The 15,189-nt window shown below is 48.4% G+C and overlaps 1 protein-coding gene across 7 annotated transcripts in view; it reads left to right on the forward strand.

Moving 5' to 3' along the window:
- The first annotated feature begins 456 nt into the window (after nt 1-456).
- The window catches only part of RNF220 (ring finger protein 220), an 856,068-nt gene continuing 841,335 nt past the window's right edge, over nt 457-15,189 (forward strand). The window contains exon 1 of one of the 7 annotated variants that reach the window (XM_069642322.1): nt 457-756. The gene's annotated coding sequence lies outside the window, so the exon portion shown is untranslated. The remainder of the gene's footprint in view (nt 757-15,189) is intronic. The other 6 variants (XM_069642324.1, XM_069642323.1, XM_069642325.1 and 3 more) reach the window with 6 other exon arrangements.

The following is a 15,189-nucleotide window of genomic DNA, read 5'->3' on the forward strand; positions in this document are numbered from 1 at the left end:
TGAGTAAAAAAGTAGGACCGGTCGCCGTTATAAAGTAAAGAGAAAAACAATAATTTTAAACCGGCGTACAAGTGAAAAATATACGCGAAATGATCTTCTGGACTGGACTTTCCAGAGTCTGACCTTTGGTGTGGATTATTTCAAATGTTTGTAGGAGGTCCATTTGGAAACTGTGGGGCGTCGAGTTGTATAGATCGTCGGTGTTGAAAATAGGCGTGGGTCGGAATGTGTGACAACCAGCAGGCAGATTAAGGGCTGAGCACCGCCCGCCTCACTCCCCCACCCCCGGGTGTCATCCTATTAGCAGCAGCCGGATTCCCCGCGATCTGGACTGCATTTCCCAGGCAGCCTTGGAGCCCTTTAATATATGCAGTGTTGAGCGTGCCTGTCTGTCTGTCTGTGTGTGTGTGTGTGTGTGTGTGTGTGTGTGTGTGCGCGCGTGTGAGCTGCCTGCCTGCCTGCCAGGAGTCCCTCTGAGACTAGTGCAGCAGGCTCAGTCACTGAGCACAGCCAGCAGCACCGAGAGGCAGAGCTGCTTCCTTACTCTCCAGCACACGCGCACACTGGCTATTTTTTATATGCTGCCTCTTCTTTTGGAACTGTCTCTGGTGATCATTTGGCCGAAAAATACGAGAGGCACGGGGGGAGAGTACTGCACCCGTCCCCCAGGAACGAGGACTCTGCATACCAGGACTCCCAGCGCACACACGGGCCCCAGCTTTCAGAGCGCCAGCAGAAGAAGAACCCACGCGGTCGGTAAGTGCCTCTGATTACAATGTGAGATTTTTTGGGTGTGAGATTGAAAGTGGTTATAGAGTGGTTCAGGGCATCAGTGCTTAACTTTTTTATAGCACCGAATCTACATCTCGGAAGCGCTTTGGCACCTTGGTACCCACTCGCTTGCTTTTGCGCTCTTCAAGGGTGGACAGGGATGTCTGTGCGTTATCGTGTGGGGTTGCGTAGGCGTCTGAACTTTCTACTTTTCCTGCAAGTTCTGGGATGAAGGCAGCCTGCGCCGCTGTCACTCTGTTAAAGGGACAGGGGATTTTAAAACGTCCTTCTTTAATTCCTGGGTAGCCTCCTCGGTCTTCCTCTAGATCAAGAAATTCACTAGAGCTGCGACGGATATTACAAAGACCACTGTCCTTCCTGGACCCCGAGATATATCACCACCAGAGCTTGAGAACAATATCGGTTTGCAGATGAGTTTTCCGCTCGCCAGCTCGGTGTCAAGGGGACGCTGCTGGCTGTGCAGAGTGGCCCATGGGGAACGGCCCCAGGTGCATTTGGAAACCCCCATTACCGAGTTTAGCCTCGGTCACAGGCTATTATTCCTTTCCCTTAATGTGCGCGGTTCTCCGCCTCTGATCACCAGGCCGTGTACCCTTTCAGTCGGTGCCTGCGCTGCCTTTCGCTGCCCTCCTCACAGCAACTGGCGAACAAGAACTTTCTCGGCCGTTTTCCTTCTTTATTTTGATAAAAACGAAAGCAGGAAAAGGGGGTTTGCTAAAAAATCATATCAGATCTTAAAAAGAAACCGAAACCTCGCGACTGCGCACGGCTGCATAGTTACAAAAAGAGGCGTCTGTCTCGCCTGCTACTAGCAGGGCGAGTAAAATGATTGGTATTTTAGGCTCACATAAAAAATAGCAAGAAACAGAACTAAAGTTTTATTCAGAGTCAGTGAAAAATCACATTGCGCGGTTACAGTGCATTGACATGGTGCTCTTTCCACCCATGAGAGAGAGACGGTGTGTGGTGTCTGTAAATCAGTGTTTATTCGCCCACGCCCCCAACCCCCTGCACCCCCCAGCCCCTCCCCCGCACTTCGCCTTTACAGTATTGATTCAGTGGGATCTAATTGGGGAGTGCTGTTCAAGCGGGGCCCGTGTGTCCCCTCGCGTCACCCCATGCCACTTGTCAACCTTTGGGGAACAAGTGGCAAGGGCGTGGGTGAACGTGCCATTTCTCGTTTAATCTATTTTCAGATTATTTTAATTACTAACCCACCACCCCCAGAAAGGAGTTCCCCTCGCCTTTTCTTGTCCATCCTAGACAGAGTGTGGTGGCGCTCCCAAGACGCAGCGGTGTGCCCCACTCCCTCCGTGTTAACTTTTAAGCGGAGAGGAAAGATGAGGAAAGTTTGTAAATAAGGAGGGAGAGGCATGGGTGCGTAATTTCTCACCTCCACATCTAGACGAGAATAAAGGCCCATCTGGTGGCCGCACAAAGGGGCTATTCGCGCTGTCTGGTTCAAGGGGGCTGAATGGTCATCCCTCCGCACAGGAAGCGCGGCTGCCATAAAGCGCCCGGCCGCAGCTCGGCCCTACTCTGCGCGCCCGCCCGCCCGCCCGCGCGCACCGCTGGCCGCCGCTCCTTTTCTACTTTTAAACCACGAACCTTTCGACTAAGAAGAGGTGTGTTTTTGCTCAAAGGTGTACATTTATTTACAACAAATGAAATGTTTTTTACTGCAAGTGCTGAGTGCGTTCACATTTTCGGATCCTTCATGTTTTCATTTTTTTCCTGGTCTGGTTTAAAAATAAATGCTGAGGTATTTGTTTTCTTGGTTGTGCTGGAGTTCTGGACAGGAAGGGAACTGGCTTTGGTATATAGGCCCGTGTAGGCTTGGAGAAGTGGCGGCCAGAGATTTGCAAATGAATCCCCCTAAACGGTTGGGCGCTTGCATCCCTCATTGCGCTCGTTACATGGAGGGTGTATTTCATTTCACAGTCCGAGGGGCGGCTGGGCCAGACGGGACCCGAACTCTCTCTGGGTAGGAATGTTTCTAGTCCTCTAAAGTTCCCAAATAGGGTGCGGTGCTCGGCATTCCGAGGGAACACACGTTGCAGACGAATATCCGTATTAAAATGAAAACGACAGAAAAAGAAAATATTGCCTGTCCCATCCAGGATTGGGCGCACATACAGGGGTCTGTTTTCTCCCTTTCTAATTCCTCTTTCATTTGAGGTGTACTTTTCTCAAGTTAAGTTTTTGGCACACGAGGTGACCACACGGCCGAGCATCTTTAGGCGAATCGGATCTTCTGCTTCGTTCTTGCACCTTGCTGTGTGCAAACGGGGACTTTTTTTTTCTCACGGACCCCCACTGCCAAGTCGTCGGCCCGGGTCAGGATGGAGAGGCGCTGCCAGCAGAGGCTGTTCCCAGTGCGGAAGGGAGCGTGCAGGGTCTGTCATAGCGAAACACAATGAAATCTGCACTGTACAAACAAATGAAGACGCGACACATCGAAATAGCCTTACCCAAACAGTCGCACGCATTACACAGGGGAACTTTTCACATCTTAACATATCTATCAAAGACGAGAAACTTGTGTAGCTTTTTAAATTTCGAGAAAACCGGTTAACGCTGTGAGAAAACATTTGGTTTTAATGAAAGAGACAGCTCTTGATTGCAATCGACGGTGATGAAATAGTGTGAATTAGTTGTGTAATCCTTTGCCCTCTATTTCCTCCACAGCTTCCTGGAAACCCAGAATTGTTTTAATGCGCGTTTATCCCAAAACACATGAAGAGTTTACAATGCATCGAATTGAAAGAAAACTCTTGTCTTGGGTTTCACCGTTCCCCGCGTGTGCGCACGTTAAGGAAACGGGTGTAGGCGGCGAGGAACCGAAGCGCCACTCACAAAAAGGTCACCATTTACAGTTAATGCCCTTAAAATCTCGGCGCTCGACTGCCCATTATTCCCTCTCACGGATTCCAGCCACCTGTCTTCGTGGACGCATATCCCGATGTCGGGACATTGAAACAGCCACTTGTTCTGTATCATTCAACCTTCATGTCCCCAATGTCGGCACAACTGGAGAATCCGTGTTTCGTTGCTCACAATACAAGCTTTTCCTGAACTTTTTGCTCTTTAAATTGTGCTCTCCCTACTTACAAATGCTTCTTTGTACACGCGTCCCAAAGCCTCCTTCCGCCAAAGATGTACCAACGCTGTGTTTCCGCTTGTGTGCTTCAGTAGAATGTTTTCATTGGGACACACGCAGGCTTCCCATTATACATCTTTTTCCCAATAGATTGTCTATTTTTCTTATATTTTGGAACATCGCAACACCCACCCTTTAACAGGTGGTTGTAACCGCGCCAAACTTTGCGTGTAAGATTAGTTTGTTTCAATTCGTAATATAATGAAATGTAAAATACATGTCCATTTTGTCTCAGAACTCGTGAAAGTAGCTTTGAAAAGCATAATAAAAAGAGAAAACAATTGAAAGTGATGTATGTGTCTGGTTGGCTTTATGATGAAAGAGGCGCCCAAATCTGTCGAAAACGCCGAATGGGAATTTGGGTGCATGGGTCCTGCCTGCTTGCTAACTTTTCTGACCACAGGTGGGAAGGAATTATGGTAGGAATAGAGGAAAAGCAATGACTTTAAATGTGACATCGCTACCGCCGCTTAAAACAGTGGAGAAGCCAACACCCACGCGCCAAATTAACGTGTATCCACTTGTTTTTCACATGCCACATGGAGTCTTTCTTAACTGTTTAAAAGAGCAATGCGTATTTATGAAATCCCATTCATATTATATTCTCACAGTTTAGGAATCGCATCCTCTCGCAGCAGGTAGACTGGGGCTGTGTTTCTTACAGCGACTCTTTCAGCTTGAGTCTGGTATGAACTTTGTGGTCTTTCAAATTAATTTCAGGAATATTTTGATGTAAGGGAAGACACGGCAGAGATGTGCGAACCCCCAGTATCTGGGTGCATGTTGTATCTTTCCCACACAGCCCCCTGGAGAGTGTGGCAGAAAGCACGCTCTCTGGGCCGGCTGCTGATGCCTCAGCGGAGGGACACACAAGATGACCAAGGGCCCGCCCCCCTTTGGTAGAGGTGCTCTGCTACATCCTAGTAGGTTTAGGTAGTTGCTGCCGACCCTTCCCCGGCGACTGGTGCAGTGAGCGGCCCTGGCCCAGTCCGGGCCGGCTGCTACTGCTCCCCTTGTGGATGGAGGAGAGCCCAGGGGTCACCCTGTACACTGACGGACACAACAATGCGAATGGAGCCCCGCCCCCTCCCCATCCTTCGACGGACAGACACACAGACACAGCCTGCTGCTGGTGATGGGAACGGCCCCGAAGTAGGTATTCGCAGGTCCCCTTCACAGAGACACGGCCACAGGGGGAACTTTCTCTGGCCCTGCTTGGGCCGGCGGCTGCGCTGCTGCTCCCGGGAAAGTAGCCGATGATTTATCTGGTTGCATTTTCGATTTCTCTGGCCGGCTCTCCTTTCTCCTCCTTTCAGCAGCGATGTCAGCTGTTATTACTCTCCATCGATCCCTTTGCAAAGTGAGAAGTGAACTAAAATTAATGTCAATTCCACTGGCCGGATCAATAGCCGGAGTTATTTTAATCTGGATTTGCACGAGGTGCTAAATTAAAAAGGAGCAAGCAGCGTGGAGGGCTGGGGGCTGCGGTTAACCTGTCCGTAAGCCACACCAACCCCCGATAGATAGGTTCTGGCATCCTCTTAACCCGCCGTTCCACACCCCACCGAATCCCCCCAGGCCCCACTTCCACCCCACCTCTGACACTTAGGGATCCCGCTATCGGTAGCGTGGGGTTCTCCTAGTAAACCCGCGATAGTTTGACACCGAGAGTGTATAACTGTAGATGTTATAGTCTGATCTATAGACTTCATAGATGGGGTGGCAGAGGGGAGAAACAAGGGGGTGCCGGAGCTCCAAATGAAAAGAGCACAGACATCCGACCAATGCCTTTTTTGCACCCACGAAGTTCCCAGAGTTAGTCAATTCTTGTGAAGTATCCCGTGACTGAGGGGTTCGAGATGTCACCACACACTTCACACCAGGTCCATATGTGTAACTGGCGACTGGCGCGCTGTGCTCTATCAGCCCCCCCACCCCCCCGCCCCCCTGCCTCTCCTTTCTGTCTCTAGTCCATATGCATGTATATATTACATGAATGGCTGCCATTTTTCCCATTAACCGCGGCGGAATTAGTGTGCTGTCCATGCAGTATTCACCGCAGTCCAAATACTCTCGCCATTAGCGCTGGTCCTCGGTCTATGCATTTCTGATTTCAAGCAGTGGAAGCGCAAATCGGTATGTTTTTTGGTAGGCCTCGGGGTCCTTTATCATTTCTGCAGCTATGCACACTTCATTTATAATTTTGGAATGCCCTCCTCTTAAACGTGTAACATGTAAACCAAGTTACACCTTGCTTCCTACACTGGTGCACATATAATGAATTCCATGGACTGGTTGATTTCCCAAAGTTCTGGGAACGGACTAAATAGACTTATACGAGATACATCCTAACCGAACTAGCGCTTTGCGAGGGTGTAAACAAGGCGCCTATTTTGAAATATCTGTGTAGCCTATGCAAGATTCATGAATTCATATCCATTTGGAGTTGAGATGTCTTGGGCTGAAATAGAGGCACGTGTATGTAATTCATATAGTCCCGAGCATGGTCTCTGGCGCGGTCTCTGTGTGCACCTATTTAGTTAATATATGTTTATGAGCATTGGTGTGACACCCTCTGGACATGATGACTACATTAACTAGCCCTGCTTCCTCTACCTCTCACCGTCTCGTGTTTGCCTGCCATCTATTCCCCTCGCCGTTTTACCGTACACGCTTCTCTAACCTCTTCCAACACCCCTTCTCGACGCCGAAGTTATTTCACATGTTAGAGGCAGGGAAGGGAAAAGAAGTAAATGCGAGACCTAGTGGAGTGGCGATGTTTGCATGGGCCAGTGGCCCTTCTGAGTGTCCCGGACTCTTCTTTGGTGATAGCCATCCACCCCCGCCACCCCGGAGGGCTGCAGGGAGCTGCATCTGAATGGAGCTGCGACAACCCTGCCGAGGAGCTATTGCGGGAGCGTCACACCTTCTCTGTTGCAGCAAACATGGGGCTGCAGGGAGCTATCTCCGGGAGAGCTGCAGCCGCCCTATAACTCCTTGCCTTCTTTGCTGCAGGACTGGAGGCAGGACTGGGTGGGACTGTGGGAGCTAGGTGGAACTATCTTAAAGGGAGCTAGCGCTGTCCTGTAACCTGTTGCCTTCGCTATTTCAGGTGGGAATGGACCTGCACGGAGCTGCTGCAACCCTTCCGAGTTTCGTTAGCTCCCTGCCGAGCTGCTACAGCCCCACAGCACGCCCGGGAGCTGTCTCTGTCAGGAGCTGCTGCAGCTCTCACGAGGCTCCTTTGCCCTTCTCGAGAGCTGGGGCGATCGCTCAGCCGATCTCTGGAGGGAGCCGCTGCTGCTGCCCTAGCGCCCCGCACGCCAGGGAGCTGCCTCTGTCCCGAGCTGCTGCAGCTCTTCAGAGGTCCGTGGGGTTTGCTCCCCGAGTCCTAGCGGCAGCCACTACCCCCATCTGCTGCAGGGGAGAATGGAGCTTCAGAGAGCGGCGCAGCATCCAGCATAAAAGCAGGCACCCGCCCCGTGCAGGCCGAAAGGCTCTGCTCCCCGTAGCTTAGCTCTTCTATGAGTTTGGGGGGACTTCTGTCTAGGTAGGGGCGGCGGGGAATGCGACAGGAGACCAACATATGAGACATTGCACAGGGGGTAGGTAAGCAAAGCGGACTCATTTCAAACGCCTCCCTTGAGTTCCACCAACAATTTTGATGGTGAAATCTTTCAAATGATTTGGTTAGCCGAATGAAGGTACCGACTTGTTCTTTTTTTTCATTTTAGACGTGGCCAGCATGGTACTTTGTTACCCTAATTAAGGAATCAACGCGTTCTCTTTTTCGGATAAACGCTTTAGCTATGTACACACACATATCCATTATTTGGAAGAGAGGACAAGAGTGCCGCCTAGAGTGGCAACTGTCTTGATGCGTGGGGAGATTAGCCCAGCGTGGTGGGGGCATTTTAGCCGGGAGAATCGTCTAAAGAGAGGGGCACTGTAAGGCAATTCATGTTCCACTGAGTTTAAAACAGTTGCAAAACCGCTCAACAATGGCAGCCGATCCGCGTCTGATGGTTTTGAAATGTAGGTTCCACCCGGGAGGGGAAACACTCAAAGGTGAATTATAAGCTGTAATTAAAACATAGAGTCAGATTGAAGGTGTAAAATGTGAGCGCTCTAAAACAAAGCTGGACCACATCTAAAAGAGAGGCCCCCAGTTCTGGATGTGACCTGCAGTCACTGGTTCCATTCCGACAGGGCTGTCTCAGGCTCTCATCTCTCAGAGTTTAATATGAGGGGTGCCATTCCATTGGGTAATACCAAAAATACCTATTTATCAATCGCTCAGAAGCGTTGAAATCCAGCACGAAGCGTTCGAGAAAAATGGGATGTTACTAATATTGAATACAGACTTTCCAAAAGAGCTACTGTAATACGCCACTTCCAAAGCAAATGGGAAAATGCTGCTCTAACAATACAACCGAAACACGGGGCAGGTCTTTTTTTAGACCTAAGTTGGAAGGCTACTGGCAAGGAAGCGCTGAGTCCTGCCACACCGCTTCCTCAATACAAGGGGGTCACGGCGCCTAGGATGCACGGGGGTAGGTTCCTCGTTATCAGCACTCACGTTTGGGGAGCCTCTTGCTGAATGCTTGTGGTGCTGTGAGATTCGGGGACCACGTTTCCTGGACTTGTGCATAGTCCAGGCCACGCTTGACCTGGGCTATGCCACCCACGGCTATCCCCAAATAACCACAACTAGGAGGCTTCACTGACAACAAGGGCGGCTCGATCTGATGAAAAGCAAACCTCCGAGTGGGAAGTAGAGGGGTTTGGGAGCGACCCCCATTGCCCCCATCTTTGCAGCACCCGCCCTCTATCCGCAGTTCATTGGCCCCGCTGGCCCCTCACGGACTAAACGATTGAGACCCCCAAGAAAGAAGCAGTCGGAAATGTTGTTAGCACGTCGAGTTTAATGGTAATGGCTGGTCCATGGCAGCAAACAAATCTCTTTAGGAGCGAGCGCCCTAAGTGGCAGTGCAGAGCCATTCTTCAGCTGGCGGGACCACGGGAGGGGCCAACTGCTGCCAGCAGGGGCAGGGTGGATATCGGGGACACAGCAGGGAGGGCCAGTGCCCCCAGGAAGGGATTTCCAGTTAGGGTAAACAGATTGTAAACCGCCCTAGCCACCGATCGCCTCATGCACAAAGAGGCGCCTGCAGGTCACATGCATTCATATGCAGCTTTATCAGCTACGTGCAGTGAACACGGCCGGCCCTTTCTATTGCGCTCAATATCACTCACTGAATTGCAAGGCACAGGCAGATAAACTCGATCTGCCCAGGAGAACACAGTGATACTCCTCTTTGGTTAAGACTGTAAAATCGTGCTCTTATAACAAGCCCCCCCCTTTTTTTTAAAAAACATGCTACCTAATGATGAGTTCGGATCATATGGGGAATGTTGGTTGCCAACTGGGGTACATAGAAAACACCGTGTGTGGGAAAATAGCTCATATTTTCCCGTGCAATACTTTCTCTGTAGTCTGGGTTGTAAATATCCCATGCGATTCCAGCTCATACGTAGGTGGTATTTAAAGAACACGTGTAGTTGAACATTCCACCGTTACCACAATGTTTATAGTTTAACTGGGGATGCAGCAATCATAACCCATGACACCAGCATCCCCTCCTTAATTGTAAGGTTTTTAATTCGTGTAACTGTAGATGTAGCGTAATGTACTTGCAGCTAGCATATTCCTCTGCGGTTATTTTAGTGGACAGTCACAGTATATACCATTTTGACTTTCTTCCTGGCATTGCTGGGAATAGACCAAGATCTTAGAAGCAACAGAGCCCCTGTCCATAGCAACAGGAGTACAAAGAGGTAGACATTGTCTCACATTGCAGACTGAGTAAATTCACTGGCTGTCGAACCTACGCGTATAAGTCACAGAGGGTATTCAAAAGACATATATATAGTTTATGCATGTGGTACACCCAAGGAGACAGTTATCATAGCCATGAGTTACATAGTGTGAGCCAGAGTGTGCATGCGTGGATGTCTTTTACGGAGCAAGAATATTTCTTGATTCTTCCCTGTGACACATTTTCTGCTGTTTCCATCCCTGGGTAATCAAAATAATGATATTTCGGAATGGGACGCTTCATAATGGTGAGTGTGAGAAGAGTTTTGGAATAGAGTACCATTCCAATCACCGGGATTGCCATTTCATCTTAATTTAACCAGCTGTTTAGTTAGGCAGGAAGCCTATTAGGAAGGTCATTAGGTAATTTGAAGAAGAAAATGGCTGCCTACCTCTTCTCCTCGCTTCCGCCACCGACATTACGCTTTATCTGCTAACGAGGAAGCTAAGCATGGTGGGAGCAACAGCTGCTGCCCTGCAGAAATATTTCTATTCTTCAATGTATAGGCAGGCTCATGACAGAGCAAGATGCATAATAAGCTCCAATTCTGCATGCTCACCCATCGAGTGAGAAGTAACCCACTATTTCATCGTCACCATCCTTCATATGTGTAAATGTTGAAGGTACTTGATGGGAAACATTATAAAAGGCTGTTGGGGCATTCTGTGGACAATATGCTCCTAGACGCAGAACTTGAAGTGGTATGTACATATTTCCAGAGTCCCAAACTTAAAGGATATGACCACAAAAATCACAGAAACCAACAATCGTCTTTAATGACTGCTTTCCTGTGCATTACGGGACGAGATTCAAGAATATTATGTAATTTCTGTGAATAACAGGTTTCCAAGCATTTTGAAAACCTGAAGTAAAACATACAAACCATGTGTCTGGTCCCTCGTTGTCATTAAATGGTAATAATACACTCAATATGTTATGTATACAGAGATATGGTAAGATATCCGTTCTTCTCCTCAACGTTTTCCTTTTCTAGTTGAGTCGCAACCTGGGGTCCCAAGTGGCCTACAAACTGAGATCTCAGGACGATTGCTTATTTTGCCAGGCAATGCTCTACTTACTTAATTATACTTTTGAAATGCTTTGACGGTGTAGGACAAATCATCTTCCGGGGCACCAGTGGTCCAGGGATGAATATCGCTTTCTAAACCATCAATCAGCCTCACACCTCTAGTACACCAGAAGGGGTCTGAACAGATTGTAAGCACAAATAAATTATAAACCTCTTTGTCCAATTTTGGTATTGTGGACAGAACGGCAGGCTTATCTCTGCAAGGTCGTGGATCGTTGGTTTAGTTGCAACTCAGCGAAAATACAATCATTACTCAAAGATAAAAGGGACTGTCCAGTCAACGTTGTATAAAAATATCTATTTTATTATTACAACTGACAGTTCAAGCACACTACAAAATGCAACCCACCCTGTAAAGGAACACAGAGGACAGACAGCTTCATGAAGGAAAGGGATGCAATCTGGATACTGACAGGATAGTTGGTAAAGCCATCAGTCTTAACTGTTCAAAGTTATTTGGTTTTAGCACCAAGGGAGCAAAGGGTCGTAAATGTCACTAGGGGCCATCAGAGAAGGACCCGGGGGCCAGAACACAATGCACCCGGTGCTTGGGATGATCTTGATGCTCGACAGCATCAAATCTGTTCCAGGATGCTTTGCAGCTCCTGCGACAGAGCTCAAGACGGGAGATCGCTGCAGGTATCAGGCGGCAGGCAGTTCGGCAAGCGAGGCTGGGTGGACAGCTGCAGGCTGGCCTACACGGTGGCTCAGGGTTAACAATCGTTGTCTGTGTGCTGGTTGGTGGTTCTGGCACGCTGTTCGAGGTATCTCGGACGGCTTTCGTGACTGCATCATCACAACATTCAGTGGTGCAGCCGGTTGCAGTTTGAGGGCTCGACTGCCTTGAAAATGTCCTTAAAAGATGGACGCTAGTTGATGCTTTTTGTGGCACTCCTCCTAGCTTCTTCGCAGGGTTCGTGTTATCTTTCAAGGCTGACTGCCCAAAGCTGATGAGAGTGTTTACAGGCAACAGCCTTATCCTTTGTTCAGAGACTCTCTGGCACTTCCCACCTAGGAAGCTTGCTGGCAGAACCTAGCAGGGCGCGCTGTGTGCTAGTGGGGTACCGGTTCTCGAGCTGCTTGATCGGTCCTCTGAGGTCGGTATCTCCCTCTGTTCCCTGGGAGATGGTTAGGGGAGGGATCTTGCTTCCCTCTTTGAAATCCTGGCCTTTTTTCACTGGCGGAAGCTGTAAGGCAGACTGTACCTTCAGCCAGTTTCCAAATAAGTCCTTCTTCTTACTCCTTTTGAAGTCGTCTGATGATTTGCCAAAAGAGGGGCTCAACCCTCTTTTAAAGCCAAAGGGGCACCAGTGATTGGTGCAGGCTAAGCCTACCTTAATGAGCCAATCCTGGGTCCCCACCAACAGTCTTCTGTTATGCGGGAGGGAGTGCTTTGCAACAGGAAACGTAAGGGGTGACAACAGGTACCACCAAGTCCCACCCCTCTTCCTGTCTGTTGTGGATCAAAGTGTCTCTCTGGTTAATTGAGCTCTCTGTAGCTCCTGATCAAAGCACTGTTCTCCCTTGAAGTTTGTGGTGAGAACAGACTTTCTGTTTCCTTCAAATCACATACTTCAGCCCTCTGAAAGGGGGTCCCCCTGCAGGGGCTGCCTACTGTAAACAGTTGTCCCGGATATGACATTCACTGCCCTTCATACAGTGGGGTGGGAGCTGGCTTCAAGTTGAAACATTGCATATCAAAGAGGCGTTGGGGTCTTGTCCCCTTTTGTCAGTTCTGCGATCAGGCCTCCCGCAGGCCTGTTTCAATTAACTTTCATCAGTATGCGCTGCCACCAGCAGAATTTTGAGAATAGGCAGGGCGGATCCATTAGGGTTTGATATTTAATTAGGCCGGCCATTGCAGGAGGAAGGTGTTGCCTTCCCTCTTCCTGAGATGCTTTGATGTATCTGTGGCTGTCACATTCCAGCTGAACATGACAGGGGTGACTGCGCCTGTAGGCTATGTCCACCCAGAGAATACGTGACTATATGTTGGTTGTGCGGCGAGCATAGAAAAATGTGTGCAGTTTAGCCCCACACATTTTCCGAGGTTGATCTCCCATCAATTTCTTAAAAAAATATCAAAAATGCCCAGGCGAGTGCCCGTCCACTGTACGGCTGTTTGAATTCCTCACAAGCAGAACTCCGCAACCCAGCAGCACTGTTATTGGCATTAATGGGTACACACACTTATACATTTATAATACCAGATTTATTCTCGTCTGGTCAATATGCATGTTTCTGTGCACGAAATCCAAGCAACCATCTGCAGTTGTCTGTGTTGAGTAATCCACTTTACGTGAAGAGTGCTCACCCATAGCAAAACAATTAGCTGGTAAACATGCCTACTTGTGTACAATGCTATATTTATTTTGTATCTAGCAGATATTTTGATACATTTAATTGTGTTGATATGAATCACATGCTTTTCTGCACTGGCTTCATGGGACCGTTGTATTCCGACCTACAACTGCATGTTCGCCCCTTCATATGGATGACTATACTTATGCAGGGGGACATGACTAGGCCGAAACACCTGTCTGGGGTTGCTGATGGTACTCTTGTTCAGAGGTGATTTGCCTGGCATTTTGGTGTTGGACTGCCATTGTGGGTGGAACAAAGAGTGATATGCAAATGGATATTTCTCCTCTGTGAAGGGTGCTGTGAGATAAAATGTGGTTGTAGACCCTCCTGAGTGGAAGACATTTAATAGAACAGGGTATTTGACCCATGTTCATTCTCACTAGAGGGGCTCCCACACTCCTTTGCAGGGGTACATTTGACCTGCTGGGTAACAGCTCATCGAGCGTCATGAGGATGTTTCAGCCCTGCCGGAAGCAGAAGTGCTGGCTGCTGCTGGTCTTTGGGTGGCAGCAGGCATTGACCTAGGGGGGCTTTAGGAGGAGAGGGGCAACCCTTTAACACCCTGCTTTTTTTTGGCTGCTGCCCTGCACACAACTGCTCTAGTGATCCTGGGTCCTCCTCCAGCTTTTCCCATTGCCTTACAGTGTCTAGGCAGGAGGATCTCTGGTATGAATACGGAAGTGGGTGGATGGATCAATGATTCAGGGTAGCATGAATAAGGAAATGTGTTAGGGTTCATCGCAGCCCCTGTGGCACAGGTTTCAATGAAGTACCTCTAATGTGGGGTTGTACATTTAGAGTCCCTGTCCTGTAGTTCTGACTGGGTTCTGTGATTCCAGTCACACAACACTCACAGGCATCGGACCGGTTGTTGAATCTTCAGGTATAGAAGAAAGGAGAGAAAGGACTATGTTACCACAGACACATTCCCCCATTCAGCGGTGGGCTATGCCCCCTGAGTGGGGGGAGTGGAACCCATACTCCATCATTGGCATACGGTCTTTGCCTGGGTTGTGGGAGCAGAACTCAAGCTGTACTATTGGTTGGAGTATTTCACACCGTCTGGGGTGGCAGAACTGAACACCCGACTCTGGTTCTAAATATTAGGAGGTATGAAGTGCTTTGAGTGATCTATGCTTTTAATAAACAATTTCTCATTGTTTAATATAAACAGTCGCTAAAGGTTTTTCCAAATTAAGATGTGCCACATGTCTCCTTGATGACAATACTTGGCGATACCGAGGCCTACAAATGACTACAACAAATATGTTTTCTCTAGGACCAATTGAACATAATTAATATCTTTTCTCAGGCACTAGTCAGCCTATGACTCAATTGCCTTCATTTTTCACTGAATTATTTGTGAATTTGTAAATATATCTTTTTTGTTGCGGAAGTTTATACAACTTGGAGGTCACACTTTTAGTCTACTCGTTCCTGCAACCTCTCGAGGTGGACACATTTAACCCCGTCCAATTAGGGATAGAAGTATCTGTTATTTACAGCAGCACCACAAAGTTAGTACTCTGTGATTTGCCTAGAACTCCCATGCAGGGCGCAGCAACCTCTTCTGTTCTTTTGCCCTTGAGAATTACGTTTTTCTCTCTCCAAAAGAAAGTATATGTTTATTCCACTCAAAAGTGGTCAACTTTATGTCATCTTAAAATTCCGAGGAGATAATGATATATATATATATATATATATACAAATACACACACACACACACACCAAAGCAATGACTCAACAGATAGTTACTCTGTAGAACAAAAACATACATTTACGCTTTAACCTTTCAGCTTCCGCTTTCCTCAGGTAGTAGAAGAGTTTTCTCACAGTGTCATTGTTATTATTAGCAAAGCTATCTCGCTCTCCCTTTGCTCCGACTAACTTAATGCCCCACTACT

This window comes from Ambystoma mexicanum, chromosome 1q (genome assembly GCF_040938575.1).
Source record: "Ambystoma mexicanum isolate Mex_15411 chromosome 1q, UKY_AmexF1_1, whole genome shotgun sequence".
Lineage (NCBI taxonomy): Eukaryota > Metazoa > Chordata > Amphibia > Caudata > Ambystomatidae > Ambystoma > Ambystoma mexicanum.